Below are 26,908 nucleotides of genomic sequence, written 5' to 3' on the forward strand. Positions count from 1 at the left end.
GACAGAAATATTAAAAAGGGGTTATTGAAATCTTCACTTTCTCCATAAGATTTTTACTTTATTGATTGTGTGCCATTGAGTCATTTTTTTCATTCTTTTTATTTAGTTCCTCATGGAAATCCTGTGAAGAATTGCATCATCCTTGTTCAGCAGTTTGCTGCCAGATTTAGACAGTGTGGGCTCAAGGGATCCATTGTTATCAAAAGAAGGGCACATCTTACCCAAACGTTGCCCGTTTCTGGTTTAATCATTGTAATAAATGACAGGAGTCAACAATACTGAAGTCAATCAGTTGTTCTTGGTGCAGATTTTCTTTATCCTAAAGTAGCTTTGAATAATAACAAACTCTCCTTCTCACTCAATAATAATAATAATAATAAAAAAATTTTATTTGTTAGCCGCACCCTCTCCCGAAGGACTCGGGGCGAAATGTCCTCCCTTCCCATCCAGAAATCTAAAATAGTCTTTAAACCAATAAGGAGATGTAAGTTTCTGACCTAGCCCCTAAAATATCTTTTTCATAATTTAGTTTACTTTTGCTCTTGGGTACATATGGTCTACTACAACATTGCTGCTTTCACTGCTAAAAAAGACATCAAGCAGCCAATTTAATATCTAAGACTTTATATCTAAAACTAAATTAACCCAGTTGTTGTTGCCGCTTTAATCATCAAGCCACAGAAACGACTGTCTTCAACTCATTGAGCTGGTCTTTGCTGCACTAACTATCACACAACCAACACAACCCTCTGGAGATGGAATGCAGAAGGGGAGCCGGTGTGCAACGCATGTGGATTATACATGAAACTCCACAGGGTGCCAAGACCTCTGGTGATGAAAAAGGAAAGCATCCAGACCAGAAAACGGAAACCCAAAAACGTCAATAAAGGCAAATCCTTAGCAAACAGTTCCACAACTTCCACCATCAACTCTCCTTCCTCACTTACAAACTCAGAGAGCACTGTCACTTTAAAAACAGAATCCGCCATTACACCACAATATCCAGGGTAAGCAATAGTGTCAACTTCCCAGGGTCCAGGACATTCTGAAAACGGGCTGGAGGAGCCTCATCCCCAGTTCAGGTATGAGCCAGAAGAATGCACCTTCCCATCTGCCATGTTCCAACCATTGGATCTAAACATTGGCCCCAGTCAAGACTCATGGTGCACCTTGGCCCTAGGCTAAGCATCCAGCCTTCCATTCAAAAAACAAGAGGAATACCTTCTACCATCCTTCAGGACATGACTGGACTGCAGAGAAGATTTCTGGACTGTAATCCTTTGGATCTGCCAGGTTTCTTGTAATCAATATGGTTTTCTACTCCTTGGGAGATACCTTCCTTCTCTACGAAGGGCACCCTGCCTGACTTCTTTTTTTGTGGCCCTTTGAATCTCTAGAAAGTTGATATTCTTTCACCAATCAAAAAACGGAAAAGGGATTTGGGAGCTCTGACCTCAGGCACAAGTCTCTCTTTCTCCCTTCTCCCAAGATCCATCCGAAAGCGATAACTATCAATATTGTGTTCACGATGATTCTTTTCTTTCCTTCCTTTCTTCTTCCTTCTTCCTTCTTCCTTCTTCCTTCTTCCTTCTTCCTTCTTCCTCTTCCTTCTTCCTCCTTCCTCCTCCTTCCTCCTCCTCCTCCTCCTCCTTCTTCTTCTTCTTCTAAAAAAACAACTCCCTTGTGTGCTTTAAATACAGCTGGGGGTTACTGCTAGATTCTCACAGGTTAGCCTCAGGACTAGCATTTATCTTTCAGCCCAACATTATCACAGAGTATTTTTCAGAGTAAGATGGTACCCATAACTTTACAATAGAAGTAAATATCAAACGCTTTTAAAGCTAGCAGTCTGCAGAGTTGTTCTGTAAACTGAGTTCCATCTAAACTTGCTTGCTTGCAAAGCAGCTTCTTAGTCCAGAATCTTATTTTTTGTGTACTTACTTAAAAAAAAACAGTGTTCTTGTTATTCTGTGTCTTCTGGTGGTTCTCATTATTTAGATTTGTCTTGCTAAAAATCATTATGCTTAAGGTTGATATCTTCTATATCTTTGCAAGTCTCCTTCAAAGCAAGTTGATGACTTCCTATGCACTTGGCAATTTTATGGAAACAAATTGTTACCCCCTTAACCTTTACCCTCTTGAATATTTTCCCCTTTTTTGCTTCCAGTCTAATCCATGGCTTGGTTATTCCTTGATTCAAATACCAGCCAAACTCAACCCTATTTAGCCTTCGTCCTACAGAAGACCAGATAGCTATTCCTACCTGCTAAGGGTAGGTAGGTATCTGGAAATGTAGTCCTCTGAAGTTAATGGAATATATTTCTTGGTAGGTATGTACATAGGATGATATGCAATCAATCAAATATTTATATCAAATCAAACTGATCATAGACCAACAAATGAAACACAAAAGTTACAATCAATTAAGATGAAAGGGAAAAATATAGTTATTCTAAAATATCTTAAAAAAGGGTTAGTGTTAATACTATGGGGTACCCCACAGAATATAGAATATACTTGGCTGTGGTCAAGGTTATAAAATCAGATTGATCCGATAATAACACCTGGAGATAAAATAAATTAGAACCACCAGGATATTTAGTAAAGAGTGGAAATAATAATTCCTGGCAAGCATTTGTACAGAGAGGCCAATAGAGAATAATGTGTTCTACCAATGAAACAGTGTCCATGGTCCACTCCATGGACACAGTCTCTGTTCAAAGATATTTTTTGGAATCCTCCTTCAATCACACATTTTCTGAGATTTTATGGTGCTCCATAAATGTCTTTATAATATATAGGTTGCTTAAAGTTGAAAAAGGAAACAAAATCTACTAGGTACAAATAGCTATGGACACATCTTACAAATTTCACTGTCAGAGTGTCAACACATAAAATCTTAAAACAGTAATCAACTAGTTCCATGTTGCTTCTTCATTACCCTTCTGTCAAGGAGTAATCAGCTCAATTTTTCCAAGTATTTATTTTCTCTTTTATAATTGTCAGTATTCCTCTTTATCTGGGCTACTGAGTTCCTTTGGAAGCCTCCTGTGATAAATTGTTGGTTGAAGCAGATAATAATTCAGCAATTAGATTTTTTTTAATTACTGGGAGTTCCTGAAGGAAGAACTTCCTCCTCTTTTTAAAATGCATCCAGACTGCAGAACAAAACCTGAAATCCACATCTGTGCTCGAGGTTCCACCTTGGTTGAAAAATGAAACTTTTCCAATATTCACAAAGCACCACTTCTTCAAACATAATTAGCAAATGAAATTAGCCAATATCCTAATGAAGCCAAGATACTGAGCTAATCCCCAAATGTTCCCAAAGATGAAAAATATATGAGAACTTCATGAGATATCTTTGCAGTGTCTTTACCATCTGCTGTTGCAGTTGGCAAGTTTTTACCTGGTATGAAAACTAAAATATCACAGGATTATCAGTCACAGCCTCTGGAGAGGAGAGGAGAGAGAGAGGAGAGGAGAGAAGGATATAACAAACAAGAGAAGAAAGATGAATCCTGCATTGTAACTGAAGATGCAGTTATTTTGAGGCAGATGCTTCATAGAAGAAAGTATCCCAAACTCCAATGCTTCTTATTTTCAATCATAGACAGAAGGAACTACACGCATACAGAGTTGCCATATAGTGAAGGAAAGGGGCATCTTCTATGGATGGAATGTCTTATTTGAACAGGTAATATTTTCTAAACCAATAAACTTTTTGTTTCTAATACAAAATAGAAGGCAAGTTAAGACGAACAAGCCCTGTAATAAGTGATAACAAGTTCACTCTAAAACTAATAAATGAAGAGGAATCCAGTAGCACAAAAAGGTTCTAGCAGATTCTGTCTGAATTTTCCCCTGAATTTTTATTCCATGTCTGTTCGCTTGTGTGACATAATATTTTAAGCAATCATTGCAAATTCACCCAGCCAAAAAACAACAAAACAAAATAAAAAATATGTAAACCATTTACAACTGTTTGTAATAGCTCTGCAAATTCAAAGCTAATTATGTTTCTAAGCATGTAAAGCAAAATGAGGAAAAGAGGCCATTCAAACAACTCACAATAATAACACGTCAGTGTCTGTGAAAACATGGTAAATGAAGGGTCCAAAATACATGTAAAATTGCACTTCAGATTATTATCCCCTTCCCCATATTCAAAGATGTTTAGAAAGCAGAAACAGATGTTCATAAAAGTGCTAATTCTCCTTGTTAATTTAAGTATATGTCTCCCTGGAGAGAAATCTGTGAAGGGTAAATTAACTCCCCCCCCTTTTTTTTTTAGTGCTTCTATTAAGTACTTTGGATCTTTCTGGAATACGTGATTACAGAGAAATCCACCTTTCAGATAGGTGGAAATATGAGCAATTTCATGCTGTATTTTTAAAGAGACTCTCGTTTGTAAAACAATGGTCTCTTAAATGTAACTTCCTCTTGAATTAGACTGGTGGAGTGAATAATGGATTACATATAGGGGCCATATTTTGACTGATATATGGTGCTCACTGGGTCACAGTGAGTAATTTCAGTTTCTGTCTTTTTAGACTGTTATAAAAATAAAAAATGGGAAGAATAGGAAGCTTATACATTTCTTAGATGATCCAGGATGATGGGCATATTACAAATATAATCTTGTATCCAGCTAATCCAAAAATTTCATGGAAAAATCCAGCCAAAGTTGAGTTATTTATTTGCTTACAAGCAACAGACATAATCTTGCCAGACTAAACTCTTACTACTTTCATCCTAATTGATATAATCTGGGAAATCCTAGAGAGTGTATATCTTCACTCCCCTTCTCTGTTATCCAACTCTGGGCTGGGGTACCTCTCCTTCCCCCTGACACACTCATCCACCCCACTCCTTTCTGGATTGTGCTGTCTCCTTCCTGAGAAACTGCCACTTCTCTGAAAACCATCACACTTGCTCCTCTGTAGGCACCATCCATTCCACTTAGCAAGGTTGTTATGACACTGAATTAAAACTAGCCAATCAACAGCTAGGCTATCATTTTGGGCAAACCCAACCCATGTGATTGGTTTAAAACTGTTAAAACATAAAATGAGTTAAGACAATGACTTCCTGAAATATGAACGACATTTAACTCTATTATCATAAATGACAATAATAGGTAAGCCAACACAAGTCTTGGACATTCTCGGCAAAGTTACCAGCAATACGATTTTTATATGGTACCTCTTTTTATATATATTTTTAAAAAAGATATTTGTCATTTATAGTAAAGTTATTAAAGATATTTGTAATTTGGGGAGGTTGATTTCTCTTCTTTTCAAGTGAATATAAATTAGGAGGGTGCCAGAGAGCTTTCCTTAGTCTCATTGAAGTTGACATTTAAATAATTATGAGCATCTGTGGCTTATTATAAATATCGTAGAAGACTATTAGCACCTAGTAGCCCACGGAGGACCTTTTTTCCTCCTGATACTGTACAGTTGCACCATCATAGAAAGCCATATGCAACAAACCTGAAGAGGTAACTGCAGAGGGCATGGAATGAGTAATGAGGGATGACTTAAGCAAAATCAATGCCAACTGTGATACAAAGAATGATGCCGAGAGACAATTTGAAAAGAACCAAGGTGGACATTTTTCAGGATTGCATCCAGTGGTTAAGAGTAGAAATAATGACAAGGTTCTCTCAAATAGGTACAATAAATGGGAATATGTCATAATTAAAAATAGTATTACTATAATCTTTGAGGGGGGGGGGGAATTGTTGAGGTCAATGTGGGAAGTCAACTATATAGTACATCATCCAGGATCTTTATAACCATGTTTAGGATCCAAAAATGGAAACAGACAAGATTCATACAGCCAGGCAAAAGGCTTTAAACTCTTTACAAGCCTGGATTTAAATGCTTTTCCTTTTAACTGCGCTTGCTGTGTTGTTGTTTTTTTAACATACAGTGACTATTCATTTAATGATAATTCAAAGTCACAAGGTCTCTGAAAAAGTGGCATGACCTGAAAGTGGCATATGTATGGCTGCTGCACCGTCCTTGCAATTACATGATTATAGTTGGGTGCTTGGCAACCGGTTCACATTTGCAATTGGTTGCAGCATGCAGTCATATGATCGCAATTTGTGATTTATTTATTTTTTTGCAATTTCCAGCAAAAAATGACTGTTGAGGAATCTGGACTCATTTAATGGCCTTGTGATTTGTTTAATAGCAGCTATAAAATCAGGTCTATCTTCAGAGATGGGATTCAACCAGTTCTAACCTACCTCTAGAACTGGTAGTTAATTTTCTAAACAGTTGGGAGAACCGGTTATTAGAAGAAATCTCCTTTTGTTTCTTGTTTTCACTTTACAGGGCTAATCCTTGTAAGGAAGGCAGGAAAGAAACATTCTGATGTTGTTTCCAGCCTAATCTTTATTGCCCTGCTTACAGAAAGTTAATCCATTTTACATTCTTGGCAATACCTTATACTTACTGACTCAGAATGTTTTTTATTTGTTTTATTTCCCCTTTGCTTTTTACATTGCTGTTGGGAGGGAATACTCACCTGTTGGATTTCTTCCAGCTGGGATGTAATGATCACTTTGAAGAAATAATTGAATTGAAGCAAAGCTGCCAGAAAGAAGCTTTTAATGACCAGGAACCAAGATGAGTGATATTCAGCAAGGCTTCCTGGCTAGTTAAAAACCTTGACATTCAAACGTGAGTTTACATATCCTTTCTGACTTTTGGTCTAAAACTGGGTTTTTGTGGAGTTTAATCCTGTTCTGTCCTGTGATTCTAATGAATATGCAGACACAGGCTTGGCTGTCTGCCATGACTAATCACGGAGATAAAGCCACCCCTTGGCTAGGAGCCTTGAACGCTATCTTAAAGAAACCAAGATTAGACTTATGGAATGCTTTCTCAATGGCTAGTAAAATGGACTGTTGTTTCCTGAAAAGATTCCCCTTCCATCACTCCACCTATAAACTCTTTGGGAGGGGCCACAACAGTAGCCAGCTGTCCCTATTTCCTTCTATGACGTCTTCTCCACAGCTGCTCCCTTCTCTTCTCAGCTCTACGCACATGCACATCAGGGACAACCTGCCTCTGTTCCTCCTCACTGCTCCCTGACTCAGATGCCACCTGGTGGCCAACAGGCCTCTCTAGTCCCTGCTCTGACTCCAAACACCCTCCAGAGTCTTCCTCATCCTCCAGAGCAGTCCCATAATGGTCTGAGCTGTCAGAGTCCACCAACAGCTCAGCCGGCCGCTGCTGGACCACAACAAATCCTGTATTTATTGATGGGATAATTTTCCATATTCAGCTTTGTTCTGAGGGGCAAATATCATGGGTTTTGTTATTTGTTAACTTGTAGCTTGTATTTTAATCCAATTTATATTCTTTCTTTTAAAGCGATGTTCAAGATTTATTAGCTTTTAACATTTTTAAACTGATAAACAAGCTGGAGACTAGTTCCTGATAAGTTCCTGGCTTATCTCTTGTGAACCCTAAACAACCTTTCTCCTTACAATTTATTCCCCTTCAGACCTCATTTTAATAAACATGTATACTATTATCTTGTCCAATCAACGTTCCTCTTTCAGAATTCTTTGTTATGTTAACTATAAAGGGGATGTAAGCTAAAGATCGGGGTTTCCTCTTTGAACGAGGAATCCCTTTTTCTCTGAATATTCTGATAAATTGTAATAAAATGATCTTCCTGTCTCAGTTGGCTCACTGGAAAATGTGCACACCAGGCATGAGACTAGAAAAGCCAATTTGGCCATCAATTCCTCAAAAGAAGCAGCTTCAGAAATCTGGCTAGATCCATGGCTTTATCTAAGAGAGTCACAAACTTTGGAGAAGCAAAGGAATAGTTCTGACTCCCTAAAATCTTACAATTAAATTCTTTTTGGCTTTCCTTCAATAGCTTCTAAGTCCCCCAAAAGAACATAAAGTTAATATTTTAATGGTGTTCCCACACAGCCTTTCTGAATTTTACACTAGGTCTCAATTTAGCCCTGGGTAAAGCTGTTAGAAGCTTTTTATATGTATATAAAAATCTGATGCTTAAAAATATAATAACCATACAGGAACCTTCCGAAACCAGCTTCAAATAGAAGAAGATATATTGTATTAATGATACAATTCACAAAATTAACACTTCTACCATTCCACGTCTGCCAAATATGCTGCCTTCCTCCTCTCCTCTTATTTTATGTATTTATAATCCGTAGAGCTTGTTCTGTTTGATTTAACCTTATAATTGCCTGGGATGCTTAATTAAATATTATGCTGTGTTTAGCTAGATGTTAGGCAATATGAAGATTCTCTCCTTCATATGCAGTAGTGAGGTAGAAGATGAAACTAAAGGAATTGGCACAGGAATACACCAATGGGAACACCCCATGTCCTTCCATTACACAAGAGCACCAATGGCAAAGAAAATATCAGAAGCAAGAAGCTAAAAATCAAGTGTGAGAGGTCAGCATGTATTCCTATGGTTTGGCAGTCTCCAGGCAGCTCAGGCACTGATGTACTCTGGCCTTAGAGCACTGGTCTTAGTGCTCTGTCTCTTGTCAGAGTTTGGGATCTGCCTGTTCGTTTTCAGTAGCCTAGGAGGAAAACAAGACTGAGAATGATTATAGAAGTAAGGAGAAAGAGCTGCAGCTGAAATGCTAACTTCAAAGGAGTGTTTGGGGTGCTTAAGATAATAGCGGTGCCGCTCATCCTTTCATCCAGAAGAGTTACTATCACGAATTAGGAGCACAAATCAGAATTACAGCAGCCAAAGTGTTTAGAGACCTGCCTGTTCATTCAGTGCAAAGACACATGGAATGCTATAATTATCTGCCCCATTTCCAATGGATGGTTGGATTCTCCAAGTCCCGGAAAATTAATACCTTAATTGGTTATCTGGTTCCATAATATGGATGACTAGGTAAAGGAAGTTTCATACTGTATATGATTGTGTCTATTTAGGACTAAATCTAAATTCCTTGGAATTAGCTCATTAAACTCTATGAATTGGAAACCTAAGTGCATCAAAGGAACATGGTATGATATGTACTGTGTTTTATTCACACCACAGTAACCCATTGTAAACCAAACTATAATCTATTGAATTAATTTTCTGAGTGACATGATACGTTGAATTATAAAATAATCCACTCAGTACAAATTTCTTGCCTTCCACTTTTAACTGCTTCTCCATGTCATACCTTAGTTTCTTTCTCTGCCTGCCCCCTCTTCTCTGATTGCTTCCTTGGCAATATCTCTTCTCCCTTTTCATCAAGGCTACTATCATGATCATTTTCTTTTAACGACCCCATAATTCTTTGTGGCAGGGGTGAAATGCTGCCAGTTTGGGCCGGTTCACCCAAACTGGTAGTAAAAAATGCTAAAAAAAAGTTTTTAAAAAGTTCTGAAGATCAGCTGTGCAACAATCAGCTGTGCCACGCAATCGTTGGAACTTTTTTTTTTTTACTTTTTAAAGCATTTTTAACTACAGGTTCATCCGAACTGGTAGTAAAAAATGCTAAAAAAAAGTTTTTAAAAAGTTCCAAAGATCAGCTGTGCAACAATCAGCTGTGCAACGCAATCGTTGGAATATTTTTTTTTTACTTTTTAAAGCATTTTTAACTACAGGTTCACCCGAACTGGTAGTAAAAAATGCTACCAGTTCACCCGAACTGGTAGTAAAAAGTGCTTTAAAAAGTTTTTAAAAAGTTCCGATGATCAGCTGTGCGACAGTCAGCTGTGCTGTGTGATTTATAGCACAGCTATTTCTCCCCTCGCTGTTCTACTTACTTTGCAGACTCAGAACAGGTGTCTCAGCACTTGCAGTGTGCATGCATGTGTGCGAAGCAAATAGGTAGCAGACTTCAGAGCATTTCACCCCTGCCTTGCAGGGTGAACTCTGGTCAACTGAATGGAGGTAGCAGAGTGTTTACTGGCTGGATGTCCTTCCTGTCACCAATGCAGAGTTTTGCTCAGTGTATATATTCTCATTGTGCCCAGAGAGAGAAATATCTGCCTCTACCTAGGATCGAACTCCCAGCCTCTTTATGGTGAGGCAAGAGCTCCACCTCTAGGCCACTGCACCACTCCTTCATCAAGTTCACCTATGCAGTCCATAAAAACTTTGAGGCTTCTTGGCCGAATGCTTTCCAGTAGGATTCTTCCTTTGAAGGTAGGCCTCCCAGACCTCCAAGAGCACTTCATGGTGTATCTCAGAGTTGAAGATGATTTCCCACAGTTGGAACAATCAAGATGCTCCAGTGTTGAAACGTCGTGGAAATTAAAATGTCTGTCCCACATAGAGGAACACGTGGATCAATTTTAAAAAGGGGGAAAGGGTACCATTTCTAGGCCCAGAATAGCATCAATATTGAGGCAGTTGCCCAAAGATTCCATGTCCTGACTCCTGATGCTAACCAAGCAACCAGCAATATACAAGAAAATACAAGAAAAAGAAAGTCTTTTGTTGCTCATCAATCATTTGTTAAAGGCATGGAAAGCTTTTGTAAATACAAAGAATGTAGGAAGGCTCTTTTCTTTCTGTTTGTATAGCTGTCCTGTTATACATAATCATATTTGCACAGACAGGGAAGTGGAATGGTTATTTATTGGTCGATGAGGTGACAATTGCTTCCCCTGGGTAAATAATAATGGATGGAAATGCATTATTCTAAGCAGGCACAGGGAATATTCAAAAGAGGACAAGCCTTGTCAATCATTTCAGGAGAATAATATAGTCTGGAGCTACATTATATAAATTGTCCCAAAAATTTTTCAAGGACTGAAAAATAATTGCTTTCTTCAACACACCTCCCACATGCAAGTGGTACAGATCAAGGAAGGGGAAAAAAAGTATATTTATGACTTGCTATGACCTTCAAATCAGAACTGTGGATTGTGTGCTTTATGTTGCAATACACAGCAATACATCTGTAGGCTGCACTTTTTTTGATTGTAGGGATGAGGAAGAATATCTGCAAAATTGTGATCCTATCTGCTGAAAAATTCTTAAAAGTGAATTGGTCCCAAGTACTTGAAGTAGAAGTGGTGGCACAGTGGTTAGAATGCAATATTGCAGGGCTACCTCACTGCTCCCTCCATGAGTTTGATTCTGAGCGGCTCAAGGTTGACTCAAGTCTTCCATCCTTCAGAGGTTGGTAAAATGAGGATCCAGATTGTTGTAACCTGCTTAGAGAGGACTGTAAAGTACTGTGAAGAGGTATATATGTCAAAGTGCTATTGCTAAGTGATTCTGACTCCATTCCCTCCTTCCATGGCATCTGACCATAGAGTCAACTAAACAGTTGTCTTACAAATAACAAAATTTTGCACTATGAATAATTTAGACCTTTTCTATCTGGTCAAAGGCAACAGACACCTTATATACTACCTTAAGGTAATGAAGCATGAAAGAACAAACCACACCTGACTTAAACCCCATCTACTTGCTTTTTTCTAAGATCTTTTCTTTCTGTCCATCATTTCTCACCAATCTTAATATCAGTGAGTGGCAGGAAGGTGATGAGTGCCTCTTCATTCCTTTGAATAGCAGCACTGAAGCGGGACAAACCTGCTTTGATCTGTTGCCTTGTTTGATCAAAAGTGATTGTTGCAGTCTTTTCATATGAAGTAGCAAGGTTGACCAGCAAAGGAAAGCCCACAGTTACTTCACTGAATGTAAGCAGGTTGTTGTGGTACTTCAAATGAGGCTTTGATTGAAATATCTTTTCAAGGCTTCATATGAGCCTAAAAATAAGCTTTGTAGGGTTTGGGTTGCTTTGGGGTCATCTACTGAGCAACCCTAGTTTATGCATTCTTAATAACAAGCTAAACTATTTAATTTACTACTCAGAACCTGGAAACCTTAAGCTTCCTAAGAAAGAGTTAGAGGAAGGCTCTTCTTCAGGGAAAGAAACTTCGGGAAAATTTGAAGACTGATTTTGACACAATAATAGTGAGAACCAATAAAAAAAATGCCAAGCAGCTTTCCTTCTTTTGAGAAAGTCATATATATATGCAAAGTGTATGATTACTGCACATAAAACAAAGTAAATCTCTTCCCTTTGGTAAACAACAACAGTGTCTTCTTGCAAAACATCACCCAGATGGAAATCATCATCTGAAGATAGATAGGTGTGCCAGGGTAAATATCTAATACACTACTCCATTGTTAGAGAACTAAGATAATCTAAAACATATCAATTTTAACCGTTAACATTTAATTCCGAGTATGGATACTGATTAAATGGAAGCTGTTTGGATTAAGAAGCAAAACAATTAGGCACTTGAGAATTGTCTTAAAGATGCAAATAAATATTTTCTCCTTTTCTTTCTTCACCCCATCGTTGCCCAATAATTATCTACTTGCTATGAAAGGCTTCCCGTTAAATTATCTGGGATATCCCAGATTAAAACAAAGCACACTTCAGCAGTGTAGAAAATGTCAAGCACAGGAAATCAGGAGTTTAGACAAATGACTAGGTGTTTCTGTATGCTAAAGCTCTCTACAAGAATCTGGACTACTAATGGTCAAAGCAAATTGGCACTAGATAATTGTCAAAGTAATTCAAGGAGGGCTGGACTTGTAGACACAGAGGGGACTTAAGACTAATTACACACTTGACACATTCCTCAGGCTCAATCTGGCCATCTCATCCAGAAAATCTATCATTGGTACCGGGAGATACACAGCCCTGCCTGGTATCCATTGCATCTCTGCCATAGTTTATGACTCCTTATTCTACAACTTGATTGTATTAAAATATGAACAAACATAATGAGAAAATCATAAAGACATTGCTGACAGGAAACGTGGGTTCATCCAATCGCTCATTCACTGAAGTAAGATACATAGATATTCAGGTGGATGTGGGTTTTTAAAATTCTTCTTTCCTGATTCTGATGGTTTGTTGCTCCTGCACAGAGCACAATCCTCTTTGGACAGATTGAAAACAACACTCTAGGAGCTTACCTGGGGGATTTTTCTTAACTGTACTTGCCAATTTTTAAAAAAGAATATTAATTTTAAATTGTTAATTTTAATTTAATCCTAAATTGGATTTAAATTGTCAATTGAAGGTTATTGGCTTTTCCTATTTAATCTTTTTAAACTTTTGTCATATGTGTTTTTATGTTATACGACGCCCTGAGTCCTTTGGGAGAAGGGCAGCATCTAAGTCTAATCAAACCATACCAAACCATACCAAACCAAAGGTAAGCCTAAAGGCAGGCACTGACAGAAACTGTGCCTATGGTGAAAGCCATATACCAACAGTCATGTTGAATTGTGACTACCATACCATTGGCTGACATCTTGCTGGCTGTACTGCAGAACTTTAGTATAATGGTTAAAATGGTGGACTAGGACTTGTTTGGTCAATGTTCAAGTTCACTCTCATTCACTGAGTTATACTGGGGAAATCACTATCTGTCAGCCATAGGATTGCTGCTATAAGAAAGGGAATAATGTTTAGTATGTTGATTTGATATGGAATAAAAGAAAAAAATAATAAGTCAAAATAGAATTGGCAGATAAGTCAAAGCATGTTTCCCATTGGAGAAGGCTGAGGAAGGCAAATCAAATGCAAGCAGGATATACGGCCATGGATCGTTCCGAATAAAACCATTAGAATAAGAAGAAAATAGTATTTGGCTTAATATATTCTACTGTTCTGTAATATAGTCTCCTCCTTCTCCCTCCCTCTACTATGCGGCTGGCGTGCGCATGAGCAAAGTGAGCAGCACACACACAGCAAACCAGTACTAACTAGTTCAGAAACCTACCCCTGCCCTATAATTGTATGCAATAAAGAAGACTTGGCAGTAAGGATCGCCACACATCTGGACTCTGATAGTTAGTGGCCCCGTGGAAGACCCAAGAAATGGTGGATAGAGCTTATTAAGGAGGACATGAAATGCATGGGTGTCACCCCTACAGACACCCTGATTGAGCCAAATGGAGATGGTTTGTTGACAAGAGGACCCTACCATAATGCAGAAATAATGCTAGGGAAAAAGTAGAAGAAGACTAGTCTACCCTATACCAAAGTGAATCCAAAGATCTTCAAGAACTGCTCTGATTAATATGCGGAGAAAGAGACTCTTACAGCATTTCCCATCACCTACAAAATAGCTCTTTCTATTGCTATGCTGTAGTTTTATACCTATATAAAATATAAAATTCTCAATGTACAACTATTACCTCTCACGGCATAAAAACTGGAAAGAGTGCAGATGTACATTCAGGAGGCTTTAAAAATGCATTTCACAGAAAGCAATGGACAGGAACAAGACTTGGCACAAGGTTAAACTACATGGAAAGAATATTAAAACCTACATATTCAGAAAACCATCTACTCACAGAGATCTTGGCAGTGTCAGCTATGACATCCAAGTAACTTACAAGAGCCAACAATCATAGAAGAAGCATATTGCCGAAGCGCAATTAATTGCATTCAAATTATGAATACTGCCAGAGATAATTACAAGAAAAACACACCTATGCAAATGGCTTCCAACTGCAGCCCTGAAATGCTTCTTCTAATATAAAAAGAATAGTTGGATTCAAGCCATGTGTTTATCACCATGTGTTTAGCAATAGCAAATAGCCCAAATAACTGGATTCAGTTAATTGTCTTCCTTTTACTGAGATTTCCCTGTCATTAAGGTGACCAACCATCCTCCTTTAGGGAGGACAGTCCTTCTTTTGTAAGTTCTGTCCTCCCTCGAAAAGTGTCCTCCTACATGTCCTCCTTTTTGATATTTGAAGGCTAATCTGTTGCGCATTATGTGACGTATTTTATTAAACAGTTTTTAATGGTGTTTTTTTTTTACTTCATCGCAAGTATATTGAACAGATATTGAATCTTGTGTTGAATTTTTATCTAAAGAAATGCTAGACATTAAAATAGACGACAATTGTCTCTTTGAAGAAATTAGAAGACTGAATGTATATTTAAATTCTGAAAAATTAATACAATGGGAAAATCAACATGTTGAAATTGATAAAAGATGGGTGGATATTTTCAGCCATTTTAAAAATGAACATATTCCATGTGAACATTTATTTATACTTGTTCGATTTACGTTGTGCTGCCCTGGAACTAATGCAGCAGTTGAAAGAGTTTTTTTCAATTGCCAATGATTTTTCGACAAGTGAGAAATCGAGATTGAATGTTGATACTCTAGCTGCAGCACTTGCCGTAAAATTCAATATGAAGGATATTTCTTTTTCAGATATTTCCAATATATTGTTAGAAGATGATACATTGACAAAAAATATTAATTCAATGGAAAATTACTCATTTAAATAATAATTAACAGGCATGTAAGCATAATTACAATATAAAATGTTGCAAATGTTTTTATTATGCATATATCATATTTTAGTGTATTATTGTTGCAATGAATAAAATATTTCTTTTATTTACGATATATTTTTTCCAATTTATTTGTCCTCCTTTTCATTGTAAAAAAGTTGGTCACCTTACTGTCATACATTTCAAGGCCCAGGAAACCTTGTGAAAGCTAAAACAGTCTATAGAATATAACAGCATTTCGAATGAGATTTGCAGGAAATCTTTTTATTCCCATTTTAATTTAAGTAGGGAAATCTCAGCGTGGGAGAGAAAAGAAGAGGTTTCTTCTTGGCTTGTCTTTGCCTTCCTGTACCTTTGAATCCCACCGTAACCTTTACTGTATAGAGCAAAATTTTCTACATTTTACCTGCATATTTCATCGCAAGTCAGCTGTCAGAAATTAGCTCCCCACCCCCACCCCCTCACCCCGCGTTCTTCTCCTTAAGTTCTCTTCGGATTTCCATGTTTGATTTATTGCTTAGCAACTCCAGGAGAAAAGATTTCACAAAAGGGGGAAAAAAATGTCAAAATGAGCTGTTATTTAAATGGAAGGTAGAAACATAAATGTGACAGATAAAGCTTTAACTGCTCACTCACTGGCATAATCCGCCATTAGTAAAATGTCATTTTAATTGAGTGATTTTTTCATCTCCCCCCCTGCCCCCATCATCACACAAAGAATAAGGAGTACAAGGAGAAGCAAAGCAATTTCTTCTGCAAGAATAGTTCCAGTACTGTATACGCAGCTCAGATTTATAAGCAGAATGTGGAAACCTGCCATAAATCTTCTCACGATGGAGTCAGTCCATAGATAATTAGGTTCCATGGCTTTCTAAGTGGGGACATTCCTCGTCTGAAAAGAGGACATAAGAAAAAATGCAGAAGGGATTGGTATTTTTCTGAAAGTTTATTCATTAGGGAGCCTTTCATGTTGTTTCAGGTATGTCCAACTTTTGGTAGTATCTATATTTGTAGCTCAGGGTTGAGATGAGGGGTCCTTGGTGGTCTTTAAACTTGGTTGTTTTCTTGCAGATGTTTCATTACCCAACTAGGTAACATCCTCAAAACTAGAAAGGAATATCTAGGGTTATCTCAGGGGTTGCCACAAAGAAGAGGGAGTCAAACTATTCTCCAAGGCACCTGAGGGTAGAACAAGAAGCAATAGGTGAAAACTAATCAAGAAGAGAAGCAACTTAGAACTGAGGAGAAACTTTCTGACAGTTAGAACAATGAATCAGTGGAACAGAAGTTGCCTCCAGAAGTTGTGAATGCCCAACACTGGAAGTCTTTAAGAAGATGTTGGATAACCATTTGTCTGAAACGGTATAGGGTTTCCTACCTAGGCAGGGGGTTGGACTAGAAGAACTCCAAGGTCCCTTCCAACTCTACTATTGTATTGTATTGTATTGTATTGTATTGTATTGTATTGAATGAGTTTGCAGAGTGTAGGAGGGGAAGAGGGAGGAGAAACAGGATTGTAGGATTCTTGGTGTTCTCTGATCTTGGTAGTTTTTTTTGCAGACATTTCATTACCCAACTAGGTAACATTGTCAATGCTAGATGGGAATGGGATTTGTAGAGTGGTGGAGGAGGAGGGTGGTAGGTTGCTGATGACATTACCTAGTTTGGGTAATTAAATGTCTGCAAGTAAACAACCAAGTTCAGAGAGCTCACTATAGTCTTATTTATTATTTCAAATTATATGGCTGATTCATCTCTGATTCATGACTCTGGGTAATAATACTTAAAAACTATGCAAAAGTATGTCAGAAGGAATTGCTCAGAAAAAAAAAGAACAATGATCAACACATCAAAACAAGCTCTTCATGGGCTCATCCTCACATCCAGATCCCCAGGATCAGTGATGAATCCATGTCTTTAAGACTTTGCAGAAAGGTAGCAATATCGGGGCCAATCTCCTCTCCAGAGCAAGATGTTGCAAGTGGGGGGCAGCGAGAGGTCTCACAAGGCTATGTACTCTTATGATGGGACTTAATAGGATAGGAAGACATAACATCTCTCAATCCGGCCCATTGCCACAAAGAGCAATCGTGGCAAATTGTAAATGTGAAACTGCCCTTGAATCAGGTTTGGCTGTACCCTGATTTGAGAGACAGCCCTAAGTTATGTTCCCTTTACTGGAAACAATTTCCTGATCTCCAGCTGTTGTGTACATCACACAAAAGCCGGAGATCAGACAATTGTTCTGGGAATCCTGCTTGTGTAAGAAATCTTCAACATCTGAACCAGGAATGAAATGCTCTGAAGTCTGCTACCAGTTTGCTTCACACCGCATATGCACCGCAGGCACTAAGGAGCCTTTTCTGAGTCTCCAAAGGTAATTAGAACAGAGGGGAGAGATCACGCAGCACAGCCGAGTGTCACACAGCTGCTCACCGGAACTTTTCAAAAACTTTTTAAACATTTTTTACTACTGGTTTGGGTGAATAGGTAGTAACAAATGCTTTAAAAAGTTTTTAAAAAGTTTCAGTGATCACACAGCACAGCTGGTTGTTGGAACTTTTTTTTTTACTTTTTAAAGCATTTTTTAAACTATTAACCTGAACCGGTAGTTAAAAAATGCTTTAAAAGTAAAAAAAAATTCTAAGGATCAGCTGTGTGACAATCAGCTGTGCCACACAATTGTTGGAACTTTTAAAAAACGTTTTAAAGCATTTTTTTACTGCCAGTTCTGGAGAATAAGTAGTTAAAAATGCTTTAAAAAGTTTTTTTTAAGTTCCAACAATCAGCTGTGTGACAATCAGCTATGCTGTGCAATTGTCACAACTATTTTTTTCTTTTTTTCACATTTTTTTTACTACCGGTTTAGACAAACTGGGCCAAACCAGTAGCATTTCACCCCTGCTCTGAACTCTGACAACCTTGGACTGGCTCTTGGAATCTTGGACTGATTTTTTATTACTCTCCTTCATGCTCTATTTAAAAGTCAATCATTTATGCCGGTGTCTGAGACTCTGTTCAGTTCGCATGCTTTGACTCTTATTTTCTCTTGATCTTGAATAAACTGTGAACTGCCATAGCAACTGCGTATAAGTCAGTAGAGGGCAGTAACTCTGGAAGTCTTTCCCAATTCTGATATTCTACTGTTGGAAGAAATGTCCTTCTGGGTTCGGCTTCAAGTGGGGAAAAAGACACTGGAGACATGGAGGCTGCTTGGAAAGATGGTTTTAATGGTGGACAGGACCACATGGCTTGAGTCCTGAACAGAAAAGGTGATCACATGCTTCAATGTTGGTGGAGAAGAAGAGAATGGAAGAGAAGAGCAGAGCAGAGAGTGAAGAAGGGCTTGCAGAGCTTTTTATAATCTGTTCGGCCCCACCTATCTGTTTCCTGTTCCTGTGTAAGAAATGTATTCTGATTGGTTGCCAGACTCCCATGGGCCCATGCAAGGGCAACCCTCTAAGGTGAGTTTTGAATCCAGGTTTGGTTGAGTTCTCAGATGCCATGTGGTCAGTTGAGTAAAAGGCAATATTATCATGCCTTAATCCCATCCCCCTGGAGCTGAAGGGGAGAACTCTTTATTATGTAAAGTGGACTAGCTTGGCCTTCTTAATGGCCCATTGACAAAGTGGGGATGGGCAGGAAGCCGCAGGAATTTACTTTGTGTTTAAAATGTGTTTCTCCCTTTTTCACACCCAGGAAAATATAATATTCTGCCTTTTCAATATTTCCTAGGATATTTCATTTTTCTGGGAGAGGGCTGGGTGATAACTTCCTACACTACCTTACTGCAATAAAGAGCATACTTGGAATACTTGTTGTGGCTGCCAATTGACTTTGTCTACCTCAAAGGACTACCCCCCCTCCGTGCGATAAATATTTGTTTGGAAAATTACTGTGCAGGAATGGTTTTAACAATAGGCTAAAGCCATTTTTGGAATGCACAAGTTGCTCTCCATAACAGTTATTGCATATTGCATAACAGTTATTGTGTAGCATAACACAGCGTTTTAATTGGGTGTTTTAATCCTATTTTCATTCCTGCTCTTTGCTTTGCATTCCTATTAATCACTCTGAAAGGCATGAGAATGGCTAGCTTACAAATGTTCTTCGTATAAAGATTAATCATACAAATCCATTCACTGATTTGAACATTTCCTTGTCTGAGTTTGAAGTGCTTTTGGCATTATATACTTTTGGTCCGGAAGGTAACCCTGTACAATCAGCTATTGTCCTCAAGAGGAGAAAAGGGCATTTTTTTCCTTAATCTCAATGTTGTCCTTACCTTCTAGATCTTCACTTGTATGTCCTTCACTACTTTATACTTTCCATAATTGGAAGAAAACAATTCAAGCTGGAAGACAGATGGTAAATTTATGCTGAAATAAGACTGTCCAATATAACATGAACAACTATAGTCTTCACGCAAACAAGAAGCAAGATTTCTATTGAAAATATGGCTTCTATTTCTCCCTTTCTCTCCCTCTGTTTTGTTTTTTCAACTTATTTATCTTCTATTCTTGAGATATGAAATAAAGCCTCTTTGTTTTCTTAGTTAATCCTTACATTGCCTTGGCTAAGAGATATCTTATTGCCATTTGCATGGGCCAATAGGAGTTGTATCAATGTAGTTGGGAAAAAGAATTGCCATTTTTCAGTTTAAGTGATAGTTCATATCAGCTGGAGTCTCCGTTAAAGAAATTTCCAGTGAAGGAAGTGATAAGGCACAATCTATTAGGATATGAAATAGATAATTTGTTTCCCATATTCTGCACAACAGAATAGGATTTCCCATGGTGTTTCCTGATAATTACTTACTAACTGGTGCAATTAATATACTCTCCAGTCAATTACCCTGACACAAATATTTGCTCTGGCTTACATTTTATTGCATTGATGAAGAGAGAAAGATGTCTCATCCACCACAGTCTCCATTGCAACTTCTTGATTTTCCACCTAAACAACAAATACGGCTTTTAACAGAAGTGTGTATAGATGGAACCATGGGAGAATGGATGAGTACAATCTATGCATTATAATGAGACTTTCAACATGAACATTGTCCATCACAAACATGAGGGGGGGGGGCTCTTTTTTGCACGTGGGACTATTGCAATTTCAGAATCTTAATTGTGTGTATATAAAAAGAGCCACATACATATACCTGTGTTTCCCTGAAAATAAGACCCAACCTTATATTTTTTAGGGCTCCAAAATAAGAATTAGGGCTTATTTTCAGAAAAACACAATATCAGGGGGATCTGGCTGAGTGGCTTGCCCCTGGTATGTCCACAAGAGGTGGCAAGTACTTGGGGACTTGGGGGGTATTCAGCAGTAGCTGCAGCCCCACAGTCCCTTGGTCAGCATACTCTGGGACTCCTGCCTGTCCAGCACAGGTGAGTTGATTCCCTGTCTAAGCAGCAGATGGTGTCAGCCCTGGAACCATTTTCCCCCTTGGCATTTCAGGGATGCCACAGTGAAGAAAGTTGAGCTGTGATAATGGGAGTGGGGTGGAAGAGATAGCTGGGAAATTGTAGCCGTAATAAAATTCTTTCTCCTGAGAACCAAGAGTTTTCCCACCAGGTGCAAGGAGGTGGGGTCTAAGACTGAGTGACCCTTAGACTGTGATCTGATTGGACCAAAACTCTACTTTTAATTAGGGGGTATCCTAACCACAAAATAAGCCATGCCCACAGGACCGGTAGTAAAAAAAATTTAAACCCACCACTGATTAATGCTGATTTTGATTTTACTTGCAACCCAGGCTGCAAAATTCAACATGCTCATAGGTTTCACGTCATCCAAGATATTTTGGAAGGATGAAATCAGTTATTCACATAAAAGTTTTGATTGACTTGATACCCCTCTTAGCTTTAGGCTTGTTTGTAATTATCCCCATCAATTCACATCCTGCTTCTGCTTGCTATGAAATAAGTGATCCATTCCATTTTGGAAAAAGTTGAAATCTTTAAACCAAATTGTAGATCTTTTGCAAATTTTAACGAGGCACAACTGTACCTTGTTTCCATGGTGATATCCATGTTTGGGGATTTGGCTGCAGGAAATTCTAAAGATTGAGTGCCTCTCTAGGAGAACTTTTGCTAGTCTTTCTTCTGTTAGATTTGTGTAAGGAAAAGAGAGTTGGCAGAGAGTTTGATTTAAGACGTTTTTGCTTCTACAAATTATGCTGTCCATTTTTAGAGATTGCTTTTGCAAAATGATCTGTCCCTAGAACAGGCAACCTTTCCTCATTAATAGGCATTAATAGGATCAATAGGATACCTCTTGATTGAAAAGTAGGGGCTTAAAATCTTTTCCGTGGGAGTGGTGATTAATGGGATATTCATATTTTAATTCAATTAATTCATGTTTTCCAAATTCAGAGCCTTACAGTGCTACTCTATATTTACTATACTATGATATGTAAGAAGATAAGATGCAGGTAGTCCTTGACATGCAACCACATTTGGGACCAGAATTTCTGTTGCTAAGCAAGGCAGTTGTTAAGTGGGTCACACCTGATTTTATATCTTTTGCTACCATTCTTAAGGGAATCACTGCAGTTCTTAAGGAAATCACATGGTCATTAAATGAATCTGGCTTCCTCTGTTGACTTGGTTTGCCAGATTGGTAAAATGAGGACCCATATTGTTGGTGGCAATATGCTTAGAGGGGGCTATAAAGCACTATGAAGTGGTATATAAATCTAAGTACTATTGCTATAGCTAGTAATCCACATTTCCAATTCAACAGAAGAATATAAGAAGCCACATTATATCAGAGGAACATTTATGGTCTCTGCAATTGTATGTTTACTTTGTATTAGTAACAGTAGTCTAGGGTCTTGCTGAAAAGACTTTTCCTGTCACTTTTTTGTTTTCATAAAAACTGAACAAGAAAGCACAATTCAGTGTGTTTATGAATTTATAAGCAAAACTGGATATCACAGAACGATGGAAAAGGTTATTTCTAAAAGAGATTCTCAATCATTCAGGTCATAATCATCCAAAAAGGTTTTTTCAAAAGATAAGTGGACTTTCTTGGTATTTCTTTGAAAACATTTCACTTCTCATCCAAAAAGCTTCTTCAGTTCTGAATGAGAATGTTTTCAAAGAAAAACCATTTGGGTCCAGTTGCCTTTTTAAAAAGCATCTTTGGGGGTTGACAGGAAGTTCTTCAGCTGGACAGATGTGGGGAGTGTGGGCTCTCAAGAGCCTTATATGAACCCTGTCTGACAAACCAACTTAGAGGTCCGTTTGGACCAGACACACACACACACACCCGGAGGGGGAGAGAAAGAGGACAGTGTCTCATTGGACCCAGGGGGAGGCAACAGATCCCTCGCAGATCGGAGATTTGTCTTTTGAATATGGCTGACAAGATGCTGAACTTCTTGTCAAAACAAAAGGAACAGGACAGTTCGGAAGAGATGAACGCCCAGTAAGATAGTTTATCTAACCCACAGCCATAAATCAAACCTGGAAAAGGCAAAGAAATCTTGAGAACATAAATAATATTGATGGTCAGATCAGGACTTTTCCAAAAAGAAAGAAAGAAAGGGAAAATGGAGGGTTGAACCCCCCCCCCCAAGTTATTTACGTGAAACAATTTTGGACAGAAAGAAGAAAGCAGAGAAATGATAAACCCATTCAAACATAAACTTTAAACTTGGTTTTGGATTTGGAAAAAAAAAACCCAAACACTTTGAAAGATTTATTCTGGTTGAAATTTTTCCAATTGATCAATCTTAACTCTCCCCCCCACACACACACACAAAAAGAGAGAGAAAAGCACTTCTTACTGATAACTGATAACCTAACTTTGACTGTGCGGGAACTTTTAATTAACCAACTGCCATAAATCAGAACTTTGAAAAGTAGGAGGCAAAGGAAAATACCCGGATCTCGTTGATCGCACGCTTGTTTCAAGTGATATATTGTGAGCACCTACAAGAGACTGGACCTGGTAAGGAACAATAGAATAATAAGGGAATCCAAACTGGGAAATACAAAGGTTTTTTTTTTTTTTTGGCTTGCTTGTTCTTCCTTTTTTATGCTCGGCAAAAGAGTAAGATGGCCCCAGCTTCTCTTCCGGTTAGAATTTAAAGTTGTCCAGAGTTTCGAAATAGGGATTTGCATAACTAACTGCAATTTTGGATCTGGACATTAAGGTAGAACAAAAGACTAAGATGGCTACCATCGTTTCTCACCACAGCAATTGAAGCAGACAAACCTAAGGTGGAACAGAACTCTGAAATAAGAACTGCATAACTGTATAATTAACTGTAACTTTGGAACTGGACATCATGGAAAACTGGGAATTTGAAGAACTGTGTGGGATTTTAAAGAATATACATAAATCAGTAAAATCAAGCCTAATTAGAATTTTGAATCCAGAGAAGCAGATAGCAATAGAAGAACTCAAAGAAGAAGGGGAGGTGAGACATTGAAGGGGTAGAAGTGGAGGGAAATAAAAATCAGACAAAAAATTCCTTTGGTCCCAGCAATGGTGTAGGGAAAATTGTGAAAAGGGGAGGTGTCCCAACAAAAGGGAAAAGAAAGCTGACAAAAGTGGTCTTGGAGGCTGTTAGTATAAAGAAAATTGAAGCAGGAGATTATCCTCCAAAAAGAGGGGTATAAATTATTCCTTTGGTCACCTGGGGAAATTTGAAGGGAGTGGATGTGTTAAAATAAAGAAAAGGGAGAAGACAGGAACAGAGAAGTGGGACAAAAGACTTACCAGGAAAAAAACAGATAATTAAAAATGACGATATGGGAAAATATAAAGTTAAGATAAGGGCTTTATTCATAAATATGATAATATTGTTATCTGGTTGAACATGATAATGGAAAGATAATTAAATAAAAGTTAAAATATATGGAATATGGATAAATATGAAGCTGATATGGGGAGCTTGTAAAGTAGAGGTTTATGATTTGCCTTTTTAGCATGATAATTAAACTGAGCTTGTAAAGTAGAGGTTTATGATTTGCCTTTTTAGCATGATAATTAAACTGAGTTGTGAATTGAGTGAATATGACAATAGAAGGATAAATAAGCATGGGCCAAAATCTATGTAACATGGACATATATAGAACCTTTAAGATGATGAACAAAGTGAGATGTTTACCGCTTGTTACATTATATAATACATTAAGGGAAGCTTAATGAACACTGAACAGCGAAGATTGTCATCTAGAGATAACTAAGGGTAATCTAATTCAAGGTATAGAAAAATGAAGAGGGAATATGAAATATACCTACAATGGGAAACTATTGTGATAAAAAGACAGAATCACAAATTGTGGCCTTGTAAGGATGTATAACTATATAAAGATAATGATGAGAATAACTGGGAATTGTAACCAGGTCTACAACTCAACCAAAATTAGGTGGGGGGGGGGAGTTAAAAGTAAAATGTCTATATATGTATATTGTTCTGTCATATCACCTTTTTTTTACTAAAAAAAGAGGAGAAAAATTAAATACGCATATTGAAAAACAATTATAAATACCATCAACATAAAAGGGAGCTTGCTCAGAAGCTGACATACACCAAGTAAATGAGATGAAGAGGGGGAAGTAGAGGAGAAAGGTAAGGGAAGAAGAGAGGGATAGGGGAGAGGACAAAGGAGGGGGGAAGAGGAGGAGAGAAATGAGGAGTGGTAAGGGGAGGAAGGAGAAGGAGAGAAGTTGAGAAGAGAAGGATGACAGAGGGAAGAAAGGAGGTTGGGAGGGGGAGAAGAGAGGGAGAAGAAAATGATGGATAAAGTGCAAATATGGTGTATGGAGAGCAGAAGTGCCAATAATTGTTTTTGGGAGTTGTTGGTAAGATGAATTGATGGAAATATTTAATAATACAATATGATGCCGGTTATGTAATAGTATACATGTGATTATATGTTATGAAAAGGGAAAAATAAAAAACTTTAATCAGAAAGAAAGCACCTTTGGGTTATAGAACACCTTTTTTTTTTACTTGATTGAGGCTCCCCTTTTCTCCTTTAAATATTAAACCAAGAAACAATTGGTCAATTAAGATTTCATTAGATACAGATTTGAGCTCAAAACCTCTTAAAAACAATTTCGAGATGCTGCCCACAAACTGCCATCTCCTGATGCTACCTGCCATTGCTTCTTCCTGCAGCCATCTGATCTCTTATCCCTATATCTGGCCTTGGGCATTCATCTGAGTAATGGAGCTTTGATTATCCTTGCAGCATGGAAAACCAGAGGCATTCAATTTCACCCTTACAAAGCCAAAAGAATGACTGCTATCTTCCTTTGGAAATTGGGAATTTAATTTTATATTGGGAAGTATCTGCTTCCCTGTCCATCCAATCTCCAAAAGATTCAGAGAAACGAAAGACTGAGCTGAATAGGTGAAAACAAAGCTTAGTGTTTTTCCTCTTCTAAGAAGCTTTTATAGAAATGGAAGGAACGTAACGATCACGTAAAAGAAAATCTCGTTCAGTAGCTTGTTAAGCGATTTAACATTTATTTTTCTGCTACTAGGCTAACTAGATTCTTCCTTGACTTCCTTTTGCCTTAAGATTCAAAATGATCCAAACTATCCTGTAGCTACATAAAAGCGCAATAAAAGCAAGATGGAGGGACAGCAGTCAGTGACAGGAATTTGGAGAGAAGATATACAAAACCACCTATGATTTGCCGAAATAAAGGGAAGGAATAACACAGAATGAAATAGAAATTATTGAAGTCAGTGAGAAAATGAATTTCCCATTTATTTCAATGGAAGTCTTCTAAGCAGAACTAGATCCAATTAGTTGTTTATGCAAATATAGGAAAAGCTGAGTTAGTTAAAGTTTTCTATAAAAAGAGATATCTATTTTCTTCTTATCAATCATGTTTTTTTTTAATAGTGGGAGAATCTTTCTTTTTTAACAGTCTTACTATATAAAGTTCATTTTTATCAATTGCATCACATTGTTTCTGTTAGATGGGATAATGGATAGGCACACACAGGCTTAATGGTAACAACAGCTCTTTATTAAGTACAACAAGTGGGAACAATCCAGCGAAGGTTGAGTCTGACAGCAGCCCTTTTATAGGGAGCTGTTAGACCCTTCGACCAATAGGATTAAACCTCTGTTCCCACCGGAACAGAGGACCTTGGTGGAAACCACTGAAGTTAGAGCAAATATCTAACAGTTTCTGCAATGGGCTTTGAGTTGTACTTATCCATTGAGGGACAGAAATTCCCCTCATATTAATTCTTGTGTGTTGCACATTTTCATCTTTCTGTCACATACGCATTGCAATTCGATGACAATTTTTAAAGTGGCCCTAGGAATCATACCTATGATTTAGGAGCTTGCTAATGCTATTTAATATCATTGCATGTTCTCTCCAAATACACATAAGTATAATCATGGATATATCTAAAGTGCCAAGAACCATTTCTCAATATTGATCTCAAACCATGCATTAGACTGATATGGAGTATTTGTGTGTGTGTGGAACAGATAATTTTAGACTGGAATTTGCAACCATCAATATAGGTATAATTTACTGTAATTGCTCAGATAGCTTTTCCTGATGTATAAGAGTTTTGCCATAGGTCTTAAAAAT

The 26,908-nt window shown here is 37.8% G+C and overlaps 1 protein-coding gene across 2 annotated transcripts in view; it reads right to left on the bottom strand.

Moving 5' to 3' along the window:
• UNC5D (unc-5 netrin receptor D) overlaps positions 1 to 26,908 on the bottom strand; it is a 440,995-nt gene that overhangs the window by 310,756 nt on the left and 103,331 nt on the right. The window lies entirely within an intron of this gene.

The sequence above is a fragment of the Natrix helvetica genome (assembly GCF_964273705.1).
Source record: "Natrix helvetica genome assembly, chromosome: 8".
Classification (NCBI taxonomy): Eukaryota; Metazoa; Chordata; class Lepidosauria; order Squamata; family Natricidae; genus Natrix; species Natrix helvetica.